The sequence below is a fragment of the Oncorhynchus clarkii genome, chromosome 23, assembly GCF_045791955.1.
Source record: "Oncorhynchus clarkii lewisi isolate Uvic-CL-2024 chromosome 23, UVic_Ocla_1.0, whole genome shotgun sequence".
In the NCBI taxonomy this organism is placed as follows: domain Eukaryota; kingdom Metazoa; phylum Chordata; class Actinopteri; order Salmoniformes; family Salmonidae; genus Oncorhynchus; species Oncorhynchus clarkii.
The window spans coordinates 39,981,917-40,004,047 of NC_092169.1; the positions used below are offsets into that span (position 1 = coordinate 39,981,917).

General features: G+C 46.9%; 1 protein-coding gene and 1 pseudogene across 1 annotated transcript in view; one reads left to right on the plus strand and one right to left on the minus strand.

The window, feature by feature from the left end:
- LOC139381674 (monocarboxylate transporter 4-like) overlaps window positions 1-22,131 on the plus strand; it is a 98,764-nt gene that overhangs the window by 13,953 nt on the left and 62,680 nt on the right. The gene's annotated exons all lie outside the window — the stretch shown is intronic.
- The window catches only part of LOC139381290 (coiled-coil domain-containing protein 57-like), a 49,508-nt pseudogene continuing 32,629 nt past the window's right edge, over window positions 5,253-22,131 (minus strand).

Here is a 22,131-nt window from a genome sequence, read left to right on the forward strand (position 1 = left end):
TGTCAGAATAATATTAGAGATAATGATTGATATCAGCTTTTATTTATTTCATCACATTCCCAGTGGGTCAGAAGTTTACATACACTCAATTAGTATTCGGCAGCATTGCCTTTTAAATTGTTTAACTTGGGTCAAACGTTTCGGGTAGCCTTCCACAAGCTTCCCACAATAAGTGGGGTGAATTTTGGCCCATTACAGAGTTGGTGTAACGGAGTCAGGTTTGTAAGCCTTCTTGCTCGCACACGCTTTTTCAGTTCTGCTCAGAAATGTTCTATAGGATTGAGGTCAGGGCTTTGTGATGGCCACTCCAATACCATGACTTTGTTGTCCTTAAGCCATTTTGCCACAACTTTGGAGGTATGCTTGGGGTCATTGTCCATTTGGAAGACCCATTTGCGACCAAGCTTTAACTTCCTGACTGATGTCTTGAAATGTTGCTTCAATATATCCACATAATTTTAATTCCTCATGATGCCATCTATTTTGTGAAGTGCACCAGTCCCTCCTGCAGCAAAGCACCCCACAACATGATGCTGCCACTCCCGTGCTTCACGGTTGGGATGGTGTTCTTCGGCTTGCAAGCCTCCACCTTTTTCCTCCAAACATAACGATGGTCATTATGGCCCAACAGTTCTATTTTTGCTTCAACAGACCAGAGGACAATTCTCAAAAAAGTACAATCTTTGTCCCAATGTGCAGTTGCAAACCGTAGTCTGGCATTTTTATGTCAGTTTTGGAGCAGTGGCTTCTTCCTTGCTGAGCGGCCTTTCAGGTTATGTCGATATAGGACTCGTTTTACTGGGAATATAGATATTTTTGTACTTGTTTCCTCCAGCATCTTCACAAGGTCATTTGCTGTTGTTCTGGGATTGATTTGCACTTTTCGCACCAAAGTACGTTCATCTCTAGGAGACAGAACGCATCTCCTTCCTGAGCAGTATGACGGCTGCGTGGTCCCATGGTGTTTAAACTTGGGTACGATTGTTTGTACAGATGAACGTGGTACCTTCAGGCATTTGGAAATTGCTCCCAAGGATGAACCAGACTGAGGTCTTGGCTGATTTCTTTTGATTTTCCCATGATGTCAAGCAAAGAGGCACTGAGTTTGAAGGTAGGCCTTGAAATACATCCACAGGTACACAGATACAGTGAATTATAAGTGAAATAATCTGTCTGTAAACAATTGTTGGAAAAATTACTTGTATCATGCACAAAGTAGATGTCCTAACCGACTTGCCAAAACTATAGTTTGTTAACAATAAATGTGTGGAGTGGTTGAAAAACGAGTTTTGAGCGTCCTCAAACGTGTCCTGTGTTCTCAAAACGTTTTGCCTATAGCATTGATACAAAGCCCCATCTTCTGTCCTGAATGTATATGACCGAGGCGGACCCTCCTCCCATACTCGCCTTTCTATCCCATGAATCCAGACCACGAATTCAAACCACATCCTGAGCTGCTAACGGTGACAACACTCTAGCAGTTTTGTCATGGAGTTTTAGTCTTGCCTTCAGCAGTAGGGCCCTGTCCTTCACAGCTAATGAGCAGTCATTCAGGCAGAAACTGGGCAACCTGGAATGTAACTTGTGTCCCATTAAGATTTCTGCAGGTGACCGGCCACATTCCAAGGGCGCTGCTCTGTAAGACAATAAAGCCAATTGTGGATAAGCCCCACTGTGTGTTGCCTTTTTTATTAACCTGTTTATTAACACTCTTCGGAGGACAAATATCGTAGTATTTTTTACAGCTTTTTTGCTACATATACATACATTTTACATACATGGTACTTTTATATAAAGCTGTCACATAACAATAATACATTACCAAACACCAGCTCTTTAATCTCAACCCTCAGCCACTCTCAGACCATCCCACCTATCACCATAGACCAACCCTCAGCCACTCTCAGACCATCCCACCTATCACCATAGACCAACCCTCAGCCACTCCAGACCATCCAACCTATCACTATAGACCAACCCTCAGCCACTCTCAGACCATCCAACCTATCACCATAGACCAACCCTCAGCCACTCTCAGCCCATCCAACCTATCACCATAGACCAACCCTCAGCCACTCTCAGACCATCCCACCTATCACCATAGACCAACCCTCAGCCACTCTCAGACCATCCCACCTATCACCATAGACCAACCCTCAGCCACTCTCAGACCATCACACCTATCACCATAGACCAACCCTCAGCCACTCTCAGCCCATCCAACCTATCACCATAGACCAACTCTCAGCCACTCTCAGACCATCCCACCTATCACCATAGACCTCAGCTCTTTAATCTCAACCCTCAGCCACTCTCAGACCATCCCACCTATCACCATAGACCAACCCTCAGCCACTCTCAGACCATCCAACCTATCGCCATAGACCAACCCTCAGCCACTCTCAGACCATCCCACCTATCACCATAGACCAACCCTCAGCCACTCTCAGACCATCCCACCTATCACCATAGACCAACCCTCAGCCACTTTCAGACCATCCAACCTATTACCATAGACCAACCCTCAGCCACTCTCAGACCATTCCACCTATCACCATAGACCAACCCTCAGCCACTCTCAGACCATCCCACCTATCACCATAGACCAACCCTCAGCCACTCTCAGACCATCCCACCTATCACCATAGACCAACCCTCAGCCACTCTCAGACCATCCCACCTATCACCATAGACCAACCCTCAGCCACTCTCAGACCATCACACCTATCACCATAGACCAACCCTCAGCCACTCTCAGACCATCCCACCTATCACCAAAAGACCAACCCTCAGCCACTCTCAGACCATCCCACCTATCACCATAGACCAACCCTCAGCCACTCTCAGACCATCCCACCTATCACTATAGACCAACCCTCAGCCACTCTCAGACCATCACACCTATCACCATAGACCAACCCTCAGCCACTCTCAGACCATCCCACCTATCACCATAGACCAACCCTCAGCCACTCTCAGACCATCCCACCTATCACCATAGACCAACCCTCAGCCACTCTAACCTATCACCATAGACCAACCCTCAGCCACTCTCAGACCATCCCACCTATCACCATAGACCTCAGCTCTTTAATCTCAACCCTCAGCCACTCTCAGACCATCCAACCTATCACCATAGACCAACCCTCAGCCACTCTCAGACCATCCCACCCTGAGGGTTGGTCACCATAGACCAACCCTCAGCCACTCTCAGACCATCACACCTATCACCATAGACCAACCCTCAGCCACTCTCAGACCATCCAACCTATCACCATAGACCAACCCTCAGCCACTCTCAGACCATCCCACCTATCACCATAGACCAACCCTCAGCCACTCTCAGACCATCACACCTATCACCATAGACCTCAGCTCTTTAATCTCAACCCTCAGCCACTCTCAGACCATCCCACCTATCACCATAGACCAACCCTCAGCCACTCTCAGACCATCCCACCTATCACCATAGACCAACCCTCAGCCACTCTCAGACCATCCCACCTATCACCATAGACCAACCCTCAGCCACTCTCAGACCATCCCACCTATCACCATAGACCTCAGCTCTTTAATCTCAACCCTCAGCCACTCTCAGACCATCCCACCTATCACCATAGACCAACCCTCAGCCACTCTCAGACCATCCCACCTATCACCATAGACCAACCCTCAGCCGCTCTCAGACCATCCCACCTATCACTATAAAACACCCTCATTTGATGTCCATGTGTCATACACTTTTCAATTGTGCTGTGATGTTTTACAAAATGTTTGAATCTTTCTAATCGTATAGTATCCACAGATTGTGAGCTAAAGATTAAAACCTTTCCTACGACTATTATTATATTATTTATTGACTGACTATGGCTTTCCAAATCGACTAACACTGCTATTTGTAAGGTTCATTTTAAGTTTTTTTTAACCATTCCTGAACCTGTGACCAGAAACAAGTACATAGGGGCAATACCAGAATAAATGATCTATCGATTCTGTCTCTTCGCAACTAAATCTACAGAGCTGAGATTGTTGTATGGCCCATATATAATTCTGTTGGGGGCAAAAATGTTGTAGAATAATTCAATTGAAAAACTCTGTTGAGTGAAGTGTAGTTTTTTGTACCAGTTCATAAACCATGTGCCATGAAATTGCCTTTTTTAAGAGATTTGCACACCTTTTTCAGTCTTTGCGTTACATTTAGGATATAGAGGACTAGAGGTTATATGTCTGAACTCATAACGCTCTGCAAACATCTCAAACTCACTGCAAGCAAACTGAGGAGCATTATCAGAAACCACCACTAGGGGAATCCCATGCCAAGCAAAACATGATTTCAAGTACAAAAGGACAGTCTTTGCTGTTGTGCTGGACAAGTTTGCTGTTGGGCTGTCTATAATGAAATATGAGACATGCATCACAATTTGGTCAATCAGCTCCCAGATGTCCTTCATGCACACTCTGTAGCATCTCCTGGTGCTTTGAAGTAGGTATCACCATTATATTGTCCTTCATGCACACTCTGTAGCATCTCCTGGTGCTTTGAAGTAGGTATCACCATTCTATTGTCCTTCATGCACACTCTGTAGCATCTCCTGGTGCTTTGAAGTAGGTATCACCATTCTATTGTCCTTCATGCACACTCTGTAGCATCTCCTGGTGCTTTGTAGTAGGTATCACCATTCTATTGTTCTTCAACATCACTCCATTGACCACTGACAGCTCTGCCCTTAGTGGGAAGTACTGCTTACAAGAGCCTTTTGCCAGCCATTTTCCAGATTATGGATCACTTTGCAAAGAATGGGATCTGTTGTGGTCTCTTAAGCTATTCTCCTTAGCTGCTGCTCAGAAACAGGAAGTGACTCCCTGACCATATTCACATGCAAGACAACCTCCTCCATAGACTCCTGACTGAGGCTGATTTGGGCCACCACTGGTGGAGCCCTTGAGAGGGCATCTGCTACCACTAAAGTTGACCCAGGCACATAAGTTAGAACAAAATCATAGCGTTGCAACCTCATCATCATCCTTTGGAGACGAGGAGGCATGTCATTCAGATTTAGAGAGATTGGAATACGGGGTTCATGGTCTGTTTCTAGAATCACCTTTGGAGACGAGGAGGCATGTCATTCAGATTTAGAGAGATTGGAATACGGGGTTCATGGTCTGTTTCTAGAATCACCTTTGGAGACGAGGAGGCATGTCATTCAGATTTAGAGAGATTGGAATACGGGGTTCATGGTCTGTTTCTAGAATCACCTTTGGAGACGAGGAGGCATGTCATTCAGATTTAGAGAGATTGGAATACGGGGTTCATGGTCTGTTTCTAGAATCACCGTTGGAAAGCCAGAAACGTAACAGTGAAACTTGTCACAACCAACGACCAACCCTGGGCACTCCTTTTCTATTAGAGCATCACGCTTCTCAGCATCAGTCAAAGGAAGGGCTGCATAATCCACAGGCTTCCACACACCTTGATGCTCCTGAAACAGCACGGCTCCAATGCCATCGTTGGAGGCGTCCGTGGACAGTAGGCCTGTCAGGTTCTAAAAGAGTTAGCACTGGCTCTTCAGCCAACATGTTCTTCACATTGTTCCACTCTCTTTCATGTTCTCTGTTCCATGAGAACTCTGTCTTGTCCTGAAGGAGTGTCCTTAAGTTCACTGTTTAAGCTGACAGGTTTGATAAACTTCCCCAAATAATTGACCATACCCAAAACACGCTGAATGCATTTCCTATCTGTGGGATTAGCCATCTCCCTCACCGCTTTGACCTTGGCATGATCAGGCTGCACACCCTCCGAGGACAGTTTATCCCCAAGAAATGTGATTTCCTTCACACAGAACTGACATTTAGCCCGATTTAGCATCAAACCATGCTTCTGTACCCTCTGCAGACTCTTTTCCAGACTCTCATTGTGTTCCTGAATAGTGGACCCCCAGACCACACAATCCTCCACATACACTCAAACTAACTCTATAGCCTTGGGAAAGAGGTCAGGGGCAGATCTTATGCCGAAAGGTAACCTCTTAAAGGAATATCTTCCAAAGGGGGTATTGACTCTACAAAGCTTGGTGCTGCATCCAACTTGGAGAAATAGTGTGCACCAGCCATTTCACACACCATCTCCTCCCTCTTGGGAATCTGAAAATGCTCCCTTTTGATACATTTATTAAGGTCCTTGGGGTCCATACAGACTTTCAGAACTCCATTCCTTTTCCAAACACACCATAGAATTGGCCCAGTCTGTTGGCTCCTCTGTTTTCACGAGCACATTGAGTTTCACCATTCCTCCCAACTCCTCCTTTAGATCCTTCTGTAGTGGCCCCGGAACTCTGGGTGGTGCATGAATCACTGACTTGGCATTCTCTGTGAGAGCAACAGAGTGAATGAGAGACAATGCTCCAAATCCTGTGAACACATCTGAATATCTTTGAGCAATCTCCTCACCATTTTGATGACTTGTCACCCGTTGAACACTGTGCAGCCAGTCAAAGTCATTAATGGTGTACACATACTTAACAAGTCCCAACAACTCACATGCTGTACCCCCAAAAAGAGAATCATGCCCCTCTGGTACTATCACAAACATAAGTGTGTGGCTTCTTGTTTTCCCCTTTACAGTTAGCGGACACAAAAGTCTCAATTGCTTGGCTTTGAGAGCCACAGCCTTTGCATGATGAATGGTTTGTGCTTCAGCTCATGAAAATCCCTCATATTGATTAGGTTGGCTCTAGCTCCTGTATCCAGCTTGAAGGTCAAACTTGTACCACTGACCACGAATGGTACAACCCAGTGGTCACCAATGCCCGTGCCCAAAAATAAATAACTTTGTTCATTCTCCTCCTCCTCCAGACAATGGTGTGAACATTTTGTCTCCACTACTTGTCCTTTGCTAAACATATTTTTCCAAATAAATGTTTCCCCTTGTACTTGTAGCAACATTTTCCAAAGACAGGACACTTCCTGGCATGGTGCCACACCTGTTACAATCATATTGCTTGTGACTCCTTTGATCAATCATATTGCTTGTGGCTCCTTTGATCAGTCATATTGCTTGTGGCTCCTTTGATCAGTCATATTGCTTGTGGCTCCTTTGATCAGTCATATTGCTTGTGGCTTCCTTTGCTCATAGCGCCCCCTTGTGTCCTTGTCTACAAAAGCAACTGCTGCACTTTCCACCTTCCTAGCAGTGTTAGCTGGTGTGGAGCTAAAGGTTTTAATATGCAATTGTGCCAGCTCATTCGCATGACATATTTTTACTGCAGTGTTCAAATGTAACTCACTTCTCCGCAGCAATCTTTCTCTAACTCTGGAGTCACTTATACCAAACACAATCTGATCTCGAAGCATAGATGAGGTTAGGTCTACAAAATTACACGTCTGTGCTTGTAATTTCAAATCTGTAAGAAAGACGTCAAACATTTCACCTTGCTGTTGAATACGACAGCGAAACAAATAACGTGAAAAAAAGGAAGATGTCTTGATGTGGTTCTGAGTGATGGTTTACGACACTCTTTTACGACACCTATGGTATATATGTGGCAATGGCGGAATAATTATGATTGATGGTGATGGTGGTCTTTGCTCGCTGGAACTAACAAAGTAACACAGTAAAAGAGTGTCGTAAACCATCCCTCAGAACCACATCAACACAGTATGGTTATCTGGTATCTTGTCTATATAGCCTAGCACTCATCATGCAGAAAGAGCTGTGTCTTTTAATTATGTGATATGGTTAAGCAGTGTTAGTATGTGTTTTCTACAGTAGCATCAATCCTACCCGCCAGTCCAGCGTCGGCCAGTTGTGCCCAGAGCCTGTTGCACATCTTAATCAGCTGCTGCTTGTCTCTGGTCAGACGGGTGATACACTGTACTGCTTGCTTCAGTTCGGACTAAAGGAGATGGTCACTGAGATGGGCGCTGAGCTTAACTCCCCACACCCTGGCCCATACCTCCTTGCCACACCAGGCTTCAGGCCCTGGGTCGGCTGCTGTTGTCTAAAACACAAGTTCTCCTTCTGGAGCTGCCTCACCATCTCACCCTTAAGGAAGAGAGGAAGGGAGAGAGAGAGGGATAGAGAGAGAGATAGGTGTATATGGACTAGGGTTGTCACTACAATACCTGATTTTCCATGGCAAAAAGGAAAACACAAAACAGACTAAACTTTTTAGTCCTTTAAAAACCTGCTTCATGTAACATATAGTTTGTTATAGCTTGAAAAATAAACAAATGTGATTATGGGTCAACATACGTGTTACCAACATGAATATGGACAGTGGATGCAACAGACACAGCAACACAATGGAACATATTCTCCGCCAACACTGTGTGTTTAGTAACCTCTATGTCTACCGCTTCACAAACAATGGGATCCCTTCTGCTGGCTGAGATGGTTTATATCTTCACAAACAATGGGATCCCTTCTGCTGGCTGAGATGGTTTATATCTTCACAAACAATGGGATCCCTTCTGCTGGCTGAGATGGTTTATATCTTCACAAACAATGGGATCCCTTCTGCTGGCTGAGATGGTTTATATCTTCACAAACAATGGGATCCCTTCTGCTGGCTGAGATGGTCTACCTCTTCACAGATGATGGGATCCCTTCTGCTGGCTGAGATGGTCTACCTCTTCACAGATGATGGGATCCCTTCTGCTGGCTGAGATGGTTTACCTCTTCACAGATGATGGGATCCCTTCTGCTGGCTGAGATGGTTTAACTCTTCAAGATGATGGGATCCATTCTGCTGGCTGAGATGGTTTAACTCTTCAAGATGATGGGATCCATTCTGCAGGTCTGAGAGGGCCAGCAGGCCTCCAGAAAGATTGAATATTCAGTGGTGATGTTTAATGGACCAAACACTCATTCAGCTTTTGGGGTTTGTTTTGATATTTTCACTATTGACTATTTTGAAACAGGGATGAATTGGTATTTGTGAATTGACATTGCTTGTTGATGAAATGTGTGATATATATAAATTATTTTTTACAAACACACATTTCATTAACAAGCAATGTCAATCCACAATTGCCTCTTCACGATTTTCGCACCTTTTTCAGCTGTTCCGTCACTTTTAAGTTATAGCGGACTAGGGGTTATATGTATGTTTGTAATATACAGTTGAAGTTGGAAGTTTACATACACCTTAGCCAAATACATTTAATCTCAGTTTTTCACAATTCCTGACATTTAGTCCTAGTAAAAAAATCCTGTTTCAGGTCAGTTAGGATCACCACTTTATTTTAAGAATGTGAAATGTCAGAATAATATTAGAGATAATGATTGATATCAGCTTTTATTTATTTCATCACATTCCCAGTGGGTCAGAAGTTTACATACACTCAATTAGTATTCGGCAGCATTGCCTTTTAAATTGTTTAACTTGGGTCAAACGTTTCGGGTAGCCTTCCACAAGCTTCCCACAATAAGTGGGGTGAATTTTGGCCCATTACAGAGTTGGTGTAACGGAGTCAGGTTTGTAAGCCTTCTTGCTCGCACACGCTTTTTCAGTTCTGCTCAGAAATGTTCTATAGGATTGAGGTCAGGGCTTTGTGATGGCCACTCCAATACCATGACTTTGTTGTCCTTAAGCCATTTTGCCACAACTTTGGAGGTATGCTTGGGGTCATTGTCCATTTGGAAGACCCATTTGCGACCAAGCTTTAACTTCCTGACTGATGTCTTGAAATGTTGCTTCAATATATCCACATAATTTTAATTCCTCATGATGCCATCTATTTTGTGAAGTGCACCAGTCCCTCCTGCAGCAAAGCACCCCACAACATGATGCTGCCACTTCCGTGCTTCACGGTTGGGATGGTGTTCTTCGGCTTGCAAGCCTCCACCTTTTTCCTCCAAACATAACGATGGTCATTATGGCCCAACAGTTCTATTTTTGCTTCAACAGACCAGAGGACAATTCTCAAAAAAGTACAATCTTTGTCCCAATGTGCAGTTGCAAACCGTAGTCTGGCATTTTTATGTCAGTTTTGGAGCAGTGGCTTCTTCCTTGCTGAGCGGCCTTTCAGGTTATGTCGATATAGGACTCGTTTTACTGGGAATATAGATATTTTTGTACTTGTTTCCTCCAGCATCTTCACAAGGTCATTTGCTGTTGTTCTGGGATTGATTTGCACTTTTCGCACCAAAGTACGTTCATCTCTAGGAGACAGAACGCATCTCCTTCCTGAGCAGTATGACGGCTGCGTGGTCCCATGGTGTTTAAACTTGGGTACGATTGTTTGTACAGATGAACGTGGTACCTTCAGGCATTTGGAAATTGCTCCCAAGGATGAACCAGACTGAGGTCTTGGCTGATTTCTTTTGATTTTCCCATGATGTCAAGCAAAGAGGCACTGAGTTTGAAGGTAGGCCTTGAAATACATCCACAGGTACACAGATACAGTGAATTATAAGTGAAATAATCTGTCTGTAAACAATTGTTGGAAAAATTACTTGTATCATGCACAAAGTAGATGTCCTAACCGACTTGCCAAAACTATAGTTTGTTAACAATAAATGTGTGGAGTGGTTGAAAAACGAGTTTTGAGCGTCCTCAAACGTGTCCTGTGTTCTCAAAACGTTTTGCCTATAGCATTGATACAAAGCCCCATCTTCTGTCCTGAATGTATATGACCGAGGCGGACCCTCCTCCCATACTCGCCTTTCTATCCCATGAATCCAGACCACGAATTCAAACCACATCCTGAGCTGCTAACGGTGACAACACTCTAGCAGTTTTGTCATGGAGTTTTAGTCTTGCCTTCAGCAGTAGGGCCCTGTCCTTCACAGCTAATGAGCAGTCATTCAGGCAGAAACTGGGCAACCTGGAATGTAACTTGTGTCCCATTAAGATTTCTGCAGGTGACCGGCCACATTCCAAGGGCGCTGCTCTGTAAGACAATAAAGCCAATTGTGGATAAGCCCCACTGTGTGTTGCCTTTTTTATTAACCTGTTTATTAACACTCTTCGGAGGACAAATATCGTAGTATTTTTTACAGCTTTTTTGCTACATATACATACATTTTACATACATGGTACTTTTATATAAAGCTGTCACATAACAATAATACATTACCAAACACCAGCTCTTTAATCTCAACCCTCAGCCACTCTCAGACCATTCCATCTATCACCATAGACCAACCCTCAGCCACTCTCAGACCATCCCACCTATCACCATAGACCAACCCTCAGCCACTCCAGACCATCCAACCTATCACTATAGACCAACCCTCAGCCACTCTCAGACCATCCAACCTATCACCATAGACCAACCCTCAGCCACTCTCAGCCCATCCAACCTATCACCATAGACCAACCCTCAGCCACTCTCAGACCATCCCACCTATCACCATAGACCAACCCTCAGCCACTCTCAGACCATCCCACCTATCACCATAGACCAACCCTCAGCCACTCTCAGACCATCCCACCTATCACCATAGACCAACCCTCAGCCACTCCAGACCATCCAACCTATAACTATAGACCAACCCTCAGCCACTCTCAGACCATCCAACCTATCACCATAGACCAACCCTCAGCCACTCTCAGCCCATCCAACCTATCACCATAGACCAACCCTCAGCCACTCTCAGACCATCCCACCTATCACCATAGACCAACCCTCAGCCACTCTCAGACCATCCCACCTATCACCATAGACCAATCCTCAGCCACTCTCAGACCATCACACCTATCACCATAGACCAACCCTCAGCCACTCTCAGCCCATCCAACCTATCACCATAGACCAACCCTCAGCCACTCTCAGACCATCCCACCTATCACCATAGACCTCAGCTCTTTAATCTCAACCCTCAGCCACTCTCAGACCATCCCACCTATCACCATAGACCAACACTCAGCGACTCTCAGACCATCCCACCTATCACCATAGACCAACCCTCAGCCACTCTCAGACCATCCCACCTATCACCATAGACCAACCCTCAGCCACTTTCAGACCATCCAACCTATCACCATAGACCAACCCTCAGCCACTCTCAGACCATCCCACCTATCACCATAGACCAACCCTCAGCCACTTTCAGACCATCCAACCTATCACCATAGACCAACCCTCAGCCACTCTCAGACCATTCCACCTATCACCATAGACCAACCCTCAGCCACTCTCAGACCATCCCACCTATCACCATAGACCAACCCTCAGCCACTCTCAGACCATCCCACCTATCACCATAGACCAACCCTCAGCCACTCTCAGACCATCCCACCTATCACCATAGACCAACCCTCAGCCACTCTCAGACCATCACACCTATCACCATAGACCAACCCTCAGCCACTCTCAGACCATCCCACCTATCACCAAAAGACCAACCCTCAGCCACTCTCAGACCATCCCACCTATCACCATAGACCAACCCTCAGCCACTCTCAGACCATCCCACCTATCACTATAGACCAACCCTCAGCCACTCTCAGACCATCACACCTATCACCATAGACCAACCCTCAGCCACTCTCAGACCATCCCACCTATCACCATAGACCAACCCTCAGCCACTCTCAGACCATCCCACCTATCACCATAGACCAACCCTCAGCCACTCTAACCTATCACCATAGACCAACCCTCAGCCACTCTCAGACCATCCCACCTATCACCATAGACCTCAGCTCTTTAATCTCAACCCTCAGCCACTCTCAGACCATCCAACCTATCACCATAGACCAACCCTCAGCCACTCTCAGCCCATCCAACCTATCACCATAGACCAACCCTCAGCCACTCTCAGACCATCAAACCTATCACCATAGACCAACCCTCAGCCACTCTCAGACCATCCCACCTATCACCAAAAGACCAACCCTCAGCCACTCTCAGACCATACAACCTATCACCATAGACCAACCCTCAGCCACTCTCAGCCCATCCAACCTATCACCATAGACCAACCCTCAGCCACTCTCAGACCATCAAACCTATCACCATAGACCAACCCTCAGCCACTCTCAGACCATCCCACCTATCACCAAAAGACCAACCCTCAGCCACTCTCAGACCATCCCACCTATCACCATAGACCAACCCTCAGCCACTCTCAGACCATCCCACCTATCACTATAGACCAACCCTCAGCCACTCTCAGACCATCACACCTATCACCATAGACCAACCCTCAGCCAATCTCAGACCATCCCACCTATCACCATAGACCAACCCTCAGCCACTCTCAGACCATCCCACCTATCACCATAGACCAACCCTCAGCCACTCTAACCTATCACCATAGACCAACCCTCAGCCACTCTCAGACCATCCCACCTATCACCATAGACCTCAGCTCTTTAATCTCAACCCTCAGCCACTCTCAGACCATCCAACCTATCACCATAGACCAACCCTCAGCCACTCTCAGCCCATCCAACCTATCACCATAGACCAACCCTCAGCCACTCTCAGACCATCCCACCCTGAGGGTTGGTCACCATAGACCAACCCTCAGCCACTCTCAGACCATCACACCTATCACCATAGACCAACCCTCAGCCACTCTCAGACCATCCAACCTATCACCATAGACCAACCCTCAGCCACTCTCAGACCATCCCACCTATCACCATAGACCAACCCTCAGCCAATCTCAGACCATCCCACCTATCACCATAGACCAACCCTCAGCCACTCTCAGACCATCCCACCTATCACCATAGACCAACCCTCAGCCACTCTAACCTATCACCATAGACCAACCCTCAGCCACTCTCAGACCATCCCACCTATCACCATAGACCTCAGCTCTTTAATCTCAACCCTCAGCCACTCTCAGACCATCCAACCTATCACCATAGACCAACCCTCAGCCACTCTCAGCCCATCCAACCTATCACCATAGACCAACCCTCAGCCACTCTCAGACCATCCCACCCTGAGGGTTGGTCACCATAGACCAACCCTCAGCCACTCTCAGACCATCACACCTATCACCATAGACCAACCCTCAGCCACTCTCAGACCATCCCACCCTGAGGGTTGGTCACCATAGACCAACCCTCAGCCACTCTCAGACCATCACACCTATCACCATAGACCAACCCTCAGCCACTCTCAGACCATCCAACCTATCACCATAGACCAACCCTCAGCCACTCTCAGACCATCCCACCTATCACCATAGACCAACCCTCAGCCACTCTCAGACCATCACACCTATCACCATAGACCTCAGCTCTTTAATCTCAACCCTCAGCCACTCTCAGACCATCCCACCTATCACCATAGACCAACCCTCAGCCACTCTCAGACCATCCCACCTATCACCATAGACCAACCCTCAGCCACTCTCAGACCATCCCACCTATCACCATAGACCAACCCTCAGCCACTCTCAGACCATCCCACCTATCACCATAGACCAACCCTCAGCCACTCTCAGACCATCCCACCTATCACCATAGACCAACCCTCAGCCACTCTCAGACCATCCCACCTATCACCATAGACCAACCCTCAGCCACTCTCAGACCATCCCACCTATCACCATTGACCAACCCTCAGCCACTCTCAGACCATCCCACCTATCAACATAGACCAACCCTCAGCCACTCTCAGACCATCCAAACTAACACCATAGACCAACCCTCAGCCACTCTCAGACCATCCCACCTATCACCATAGACCAACCCTTAGCCACTCTCAGACCATCCCACCTATCACCATTGACCAACCCTCAGCCACTCTCAGACCATCCCACCTATCACCATTGACCAACCCTCAGCCACTCTCAGACCATCCCACCTATCAGCATAGACCAACCCTCAGCCACTCTCAGACCATCCAAACTAACACCATAGACCAACCCTCAGCCACTCTCAGACCATCCCACCTATCACCATAGACCAACCCTTAGCCACTCTCAGACCATCCCACCTATCACCATTGACCAACCCTCAGCCACTCTCAGACCATCCCACCTATCAGCATAGACCAACCCTCAGCCACTCTCAGACCATCCAAACTATCACCATAGACCAACCCTCAGCCACTCTTAGACCATCCCACCTATCACCATAGACCAACCCTCAGCCACTCTCAGACCATCCCACCTATCACCATAGACCAACCCTCAGCCACTCTCAGACCATCCCACCTATCACCATAGACCAACCCTCAGCCACTCTCAGACCATCACACCTATCACCATAGACCAACCCTCAGCCACTCTCAGACCATCCCACCTATCACCATAGACCAACCCTCAGCCACTCTCAGACCATCCAAACTATCACCATAGACCAACCCTCAGCCACTCTCAGACCATCCCACCTATCACCATAGACCAACCCTCAGCCGCTCTCAGACCATCCCACCTATCACTATAAAACACCCTCATTTGATGTCCATGTGTCATACACTTTTCAATTGTGCTGTGATGTTTTACAAAATGTTTGAATCTTTCTAATCGTATAGTATCCACAGATTGTGAGCTAAAGATTAAAACCTTTCCTACGACTATTATTATATTATTTATTGACTGACTATGGCTTTCCAAATCGACTAACACTGCTATTTGTAAGGTTCATTTAAAGTTTTTTTTAACCATTCCTGAACCTGTGACCAGAAACAAGTACATAGGGGCAATACCAGAATAAATGATCTATCGATTCTGTCTCTTCGCAACTAAATCTACAGAGCTGAGATTGTTGTATGGCCCATATATAATTCTGTTGGGGGCAAAAATGTTGTAGAATAATTCAATTGAAAAACTCTGTTGAGTGAAGTGTAGTTTTTTGTACCAGTTCATAAACCATGTGCCATGAAATTGCCTTTTTTAAGAGATTTGCACACCTTTTTCAGTCTTTGCATTACATTTAGGATATAGAGGACTAGAGGTTATATGTCTGAACTCATAACGCTCTGCAAACATCTCAAACTCACTGCAAGCAAACTGAGGAGCATTATCAGAAACCACCACTAGGGGAATCCCATGCCAAGCAAAACATGATTTCAAGTACAAAAGGACAGTCTTTGCTGTTGTGCTGGACAAGTTTGCTGTTGGGCTGTCTATAATGAAATATGAGACATGCATCACAATTTGGTCAATCAGCTCCCAGATGTCCTTCATGCACACTCTGTAGCATATCCTGGTGCTTTGAAGTAGGTATCACCATTATATTGTCCTTCATGCACACTCTGTAGCATCTCCTGGTGCTTTGAAGTAGGTATCACCATTCTATTGTCCTTCATGCACACTCTGTAGCATCTCCTGGTGCTTTGAAGTAGGTATCACCATTCTATTGTCCTTCATGCACACTCTGTAGCATCTCCTGGTGCTTTGTAGTAGGTATCACCATTCTATTGTTCTTCAACATCACTCCATTGACCACTGACAGCTCTGCCCTTAGTGGGAAGTACTGCTTATGGTTCACTTTGCAAAGAATGGGATCTGTTGTGGTCTCTTAAGCTATTCTCCTTAGCTGCTGCTCAGAAACAGGAAGTGACTCCCTGACCATATTCACATGCAAGACAACCTCCTCCATAGACTCCTGATTGAGGCTGATTTGGGCCACCACTGGTGGAGCCCTTGAGAGGGCATCTGCTACCACTAAAGTTGACCCAGGCACATAAGTTAGAACAAAATCATAGCGTTGCAACCTCATCATCATCCTTTGGAGACGAGGAGGCATGTCATTCAGATTTAGAGAGATTGGAATACGGGGTTCATGGTCTGTTTCTAGAATCACCTTTGGAGACGAGGAGGCATGTCATTCAGATTTAGAGAGATTGGAATACGGGGTTCATGGTCTGTTTCTAGAATCACCTTTGGAGACGAGGAGGCATGTCATTCAGATTTAGAGAGATTGGAATACGGGGTTCATGGTCTGTTTCTAGAATCACCGTTGGAAAGCCAGAAACGTAACAGTGAAACTTGTCACAACCAACGACCAACCCTGGGCACTCCTTTTCTATTAGAGCATCACGCTTCTCAGCATCAGTCAAAGGAAGGGCTGCATAATCCACAGGCTTCCACACACCTTGATGCTCCTGAAACAGCACGGCTCCAATGCCATCGTTGGAGGCGTCCGTGGACAGTAGGCCTGTCAGGTTCTAAAAGAGTTAGCACTGGCTCTTCAGCCAACATGTTCTTCACATTGTTCCACTCTCTTTCATGTTCTCTGTTCCATGAGAACTCTGTCTTGTCCTGAAGGAGTGTCCTTAAGTTCACTGTTTAAGCTGACAGGTTTGATAAACTTCCCCAAATAATTGACCATACCCAAAACACGCTGAATGCATTTCCTATCTGTGGGATTAGCCATCTCCCTCACCGCTTTGACCTTGGCATGATCAGGCTGCACACCCTCAGAGGACAGTTTATCCCCAAGAAATGTGATTTCCTTCACACAGAACTGACATTTAGCCCGATTTAGCATCAAACCATGCTTCTGTACCCTCTGCAGACTCTTTTTCAGACTCTCATTGTGTTCCTGAATAGTGGACCCCCAGACCACACAATCCTCCACATACACTCAAACTAACTCTATAGCCTTGGGAAAGAGGTCAGGGGCAGATCTTATGCCGAAAGGTAACCTCTTAAAGGAATATCTTCCAAAGGAGGTATTGACTCTACAAAGCTTGGTGCTGCATCCAACTTGGAGAAATAGTGTGCACCAGCCATTTCACACACCATCTCCTCCCTCTTGGGAATCTGAAAATGCTCCCTTTTGATACATTTATTAAGGTCCTTGGGGTCCATACAGACTTTCAGAACTCCATTCCTTTTCCAAACACACCATAGAATTGGCCCAGTCTGTTGGCTCCTCTGTTTTCACGAGCACATTGAGTTTCACCATTCCTCCCAACTCCTCCTTTAGATCCTTCTGTAGTGGCCCCGGAACTCTGGGTGGTGCATGAATCACTGACTTGGCATTCTCTGTGAGAGCAACAGAGTGAATGAGAGACAATGCTCCAAATCCTGTGAACACATCTGAATATCTTTGAGCAATCTCCTCACCATTTTGATGACTTGTCACCCGTTGAACACTGTGCAGCCAGTCAAAGTCATTAATGGTGTACACATACTTAACAAGTCCCAACAACTCACATGCTGTACCCCCAAAAAGAGAATCATGCCCCTCTGGTACTATTACAAACATAAGTGTGTGGCTTTTTGTTTTCCCCTTTACAGTTAGCGGACACAAAAGTCTCAATTGCTTGGCTTTGAGAGCCACAGCCTTTGCATGATGAATGGTTTGTGCTTCAGCTCATGAAAATCCCTCATATTGATTAGGTTGGCTCTAGCTCCTGTATCCAGCTTGAAGGTCAAACTTGTACCACTGACCACGAATGGTACAACCCAGTGGTCACCAATGCCCGTGCCCAAAAATAAATAACTTTGTTCATTCTCCTCCTCCTCCAGACAATGGTGTGAACATTTTGTCTCCACTACTTGTCCTTTGCTAAACATATTTTTCCAAATAAATGTTTCCCCTTGTACTTGTAGCAACATTTTCCAAAGACAGGACACTTCCTGGCATGGTGCCACACCTGTTACAATCATATTGCTTGTGACTCCTTTGATCAATCATATTGCTTGTGGCTCCTTTGATCAGTCATATTGCTTGTGGCTCCTTTGATCAGTCATATTGCTTGTGGCTTCCTTTGCTCATAGCGCCCCCTTGTGTCCTTGTCTACAAAAGCAACTGCTGCACTTTCCACCTTCCTAGCAGTGTTAGCTGGTGTGGAGCTAAAGGTTTTAATATGCAATTGTGCCAGCTCATTCGCATGACATATTTTTACCGCAGTGTTCAAATGTAACTCACTTTTCCGCAGCAATCTTTCTCTAACTCTGGAGTCACTTATACCAAACACAATCTGATCTCGAAGCATAGATGAGGTTAGGTCTACAAAATTACACGTCTGTGCTTGTAATTTCAAATCTGTAAGAAAGACGTCAAACATTTCACCTTGCTGTTGAATACGACAGCGAAACAAATAACGTGAAAAAAAGGAAGATGTATTGATGTGGTTCTGAGTGATGGTTTACGACACTCTTTTACGACACCTATGGTATATATGTGGCAATGGCGGAATAACTATGATTGATGGTGATGGTGGTCTTTGCTCGCTGGAACTAACAAAGTAACACAGTAAAAGAGTGTCGTAAACCATCCCTCAGAACCACATCAACACAGTATGGTTATCTGGTATCTTGTCTATATAGCCTAGCACTCATCATGCAGAAAGAGCTGTGTCTTTTAATTATGTGATATGGTTAAGCAGTGTTAGTATGTGTTTTCTACAGTAGCATCAATCCTACCCTCCAGTCCAGCGTCGGCCAGTTGTGCCCAGAGCCTGTTGCACATCTTAATCAGCTGCTGCTTGTCTCTGGTCAGACGGGTGATACACTGTACTGCTTGCTTCAGTTCGGACTAAAGGAGATGGTCACTGAGATGGGCGCTGAGCCTAACTCCCCACACCCTGGCCCATACCTCCTTGCCACACCAGGCTTCAGGCCCTGGGTCGGCTGCTGTTGTCTAAAACACAAGTTCTCCTTCTGGAGCTGCCTCACCATCTCACCCTTAAGGAAGAGAGGAAGGGAGAGAGAGAGGGATAGAGAGAGAGATAGGTGTATATGGACTAGGGTTGTCACTACAATACCTGATTTTCCATGGCAAAAAGGAAAACACAAAACAGACTAAACTTTTTAGTCCTTTAAAAACCTGCTTCATGTAACATATAGTTTGTTATAGCTTGAAAAATAAACAAATGTGATTATGGGTCAACATACGTGTTACCAACATGAATATGGACAGTGGATGCAACAGACACAGCAACACAATGGAACATATTGTCACGAACCTCGCCGAGGATGGTGCCTCTTCCTGTTCGGGCGGTGCTCGACGGTCGTCGTCGCCGGCCTATTAGCTGCCATCGATTCCCTTTCCGTTTGTTTTGGGTTATTGGTTAATTGGGTACACCTGTTTTGTATTAGGATTTGTTTGTAGGGTATTTAAGGGCACTAGGCCCGCTGGGTATTTGTGCGGGCTTGTTTTTGTTACTCTGTGTTTTGTTGGTGTGATTTATTATTGTATTTATTCTCCGGACTGTTTAGTCCTGTAGTTGTTTTGGACTAGCAACGTATTTACGCCCTGTGTGTTGGCGTGACTGTTTTTGTTGCGCTGGGGAATAAATCTGAGGAAAACGACTGAACCTGCTCTCTGCGCCTGATTCCACCCACCACACCTAGTAGATCGTAACAGAAGCCCGCACCCCTTGAAATGGAGTCAGCAGGAGCAGCGACCACTCCTCTCCCCACTATGGAGGAGCGCGTTCATCACCATACAGCTGTCCTCCATCGGATTGGTACCGCGATGGACCAGATGATGGAGAGGATGGAACGATGGGAGAGGAGTGGTCTCCCGACATCTACCCCAGCTCCCCCACTCCCGACACCACCTACTCCACCTACATCGTCCTCTGGGTCCGGCGCACTACGTCTCTCCCCCCCGAGGGAGTACGATGGAGCGGCTGCTGGGTGCCAGGGATTTTTGCTCCAGCTGGAGCTCTACCTGGCTACCGTGCGTCCGGCTCCCTCGGGTGAGGAGAGTGTGAGCCTCCTCGTCTCCTGTTTAACGGGCAGGGCCCTGGACTGGGCTAACGCAGTATGGAACAGTCCAGACTCAGCTCGGGACAACTACCTGGAGTTCACCCGCCGTTTCCGAGCAGTGTTCGATCATCCACCAGAGGGTAAAGCGGCGGGTGAGCGACTGTTCCACCTCAGACAGGAGACGAGGAGCGCGCAGGACTTCGCGTTGGAGTTTAGGACCCTAGCTGCTGGTGCTGGGTGGAATGACAGGGCCCTGATGGACCATTACCGGTGTAGTCTCCGGGAGGACGTCCGCCGGGAGCTGGCTTGCAGGGACACAACTCTCTCCCTGGATGAACTAATAGACATGTCTATTCGATTGGACAACCTGCTAGCTGCCCGCGGGCGTTCAGAAGGGGTCCTGTTAATTCCACCGTCCAGCTCTCCCACTCCCACTCCGATGGAGTTGGGAGGAGCTGCATCTAGGGGGATCAGAGGGGGCTCCTCCTGCTCCTATTGTGGACGGAGAGGACACACTTCGGACCGGTGTTGGAGGAGTCCCTCTGGGAGTCGAGATGGTCGGCAGAGCGCTCCTCGGCCACCCCAGGTGAGTAAGCACCAAACTCACCCAGAGCTCCCTGTTGGTCACATGTTTTTGTTAGTTTTTTTCCCTGCATTTTTCCCCTCTCTTCAGCATAAGGCGCTAGTCGATTCAGGCGCAGCTGTGAGTTTTATGGATCGTGGACTCGCCCGTAAATTGGGTATTCCGTTAGTGCAGATAGACCCACCTGTCCCCGTGCACTCCTTAGATAGCCGACCGCTAGGGTCAGGGCTGGTCAGGGAGGCCACGATTCCGCTGGACATGGTAACGCAGGGGAATCATAGGGAGAGGATCAGTTTCTACCTTATTGATTCACCTGGGTTTCCGGTGGTGTTGGGGGTTCCCTGGCTGGCTATTCACAATCCCCTTATTTCCTGGAAACAGGGGGCTCTTAAGGGGTGGTCAGACGAGTGTTCAGAGAGGTGTTTAGGAGTTTCCATCGGTGCCACGACGGTGGAGAGTCCAGACCAGGTTTCCACCGTGCGCATTCCCCCCGAATATGCCGATTTGGCTATCGCTTTTAGTAAGAGGAAAGCGACCAAATTACCACCCCATCGACGGTGGGATTGCGTGATAAACCTCCTGGAGAACGCTGCACTTCCCCGGAGTCATGTGTACCCACTGTCACAGGAGGAGACGCTGGCTATGGAAACATATGTCACGGAAGCTCTGAGACAGGGGTACATTCGGCCCTCCATGTCACCCGTCTCCTCGAGTTTCTTTTTTGTGAGGAAAAAGGAGGGAGGTCTGCGTCCGTGCATTGATTATCGAGGTCTCAATTCGATCACAGTGGGTTTTAGTTATCCGCTACCTCTCATCGCTACGGCGGTGGAATCATTCCACGGAGCGCGTTTCTTCACAAAACTGGACCTCAGGAGCGCGTATAATCTGGTGCGTATTCGGGGAGGAGACGAGTGGAAAACAGCGTTTAGTACCACATCAGGCCACTATGAGTACCTCGTCATGCCGT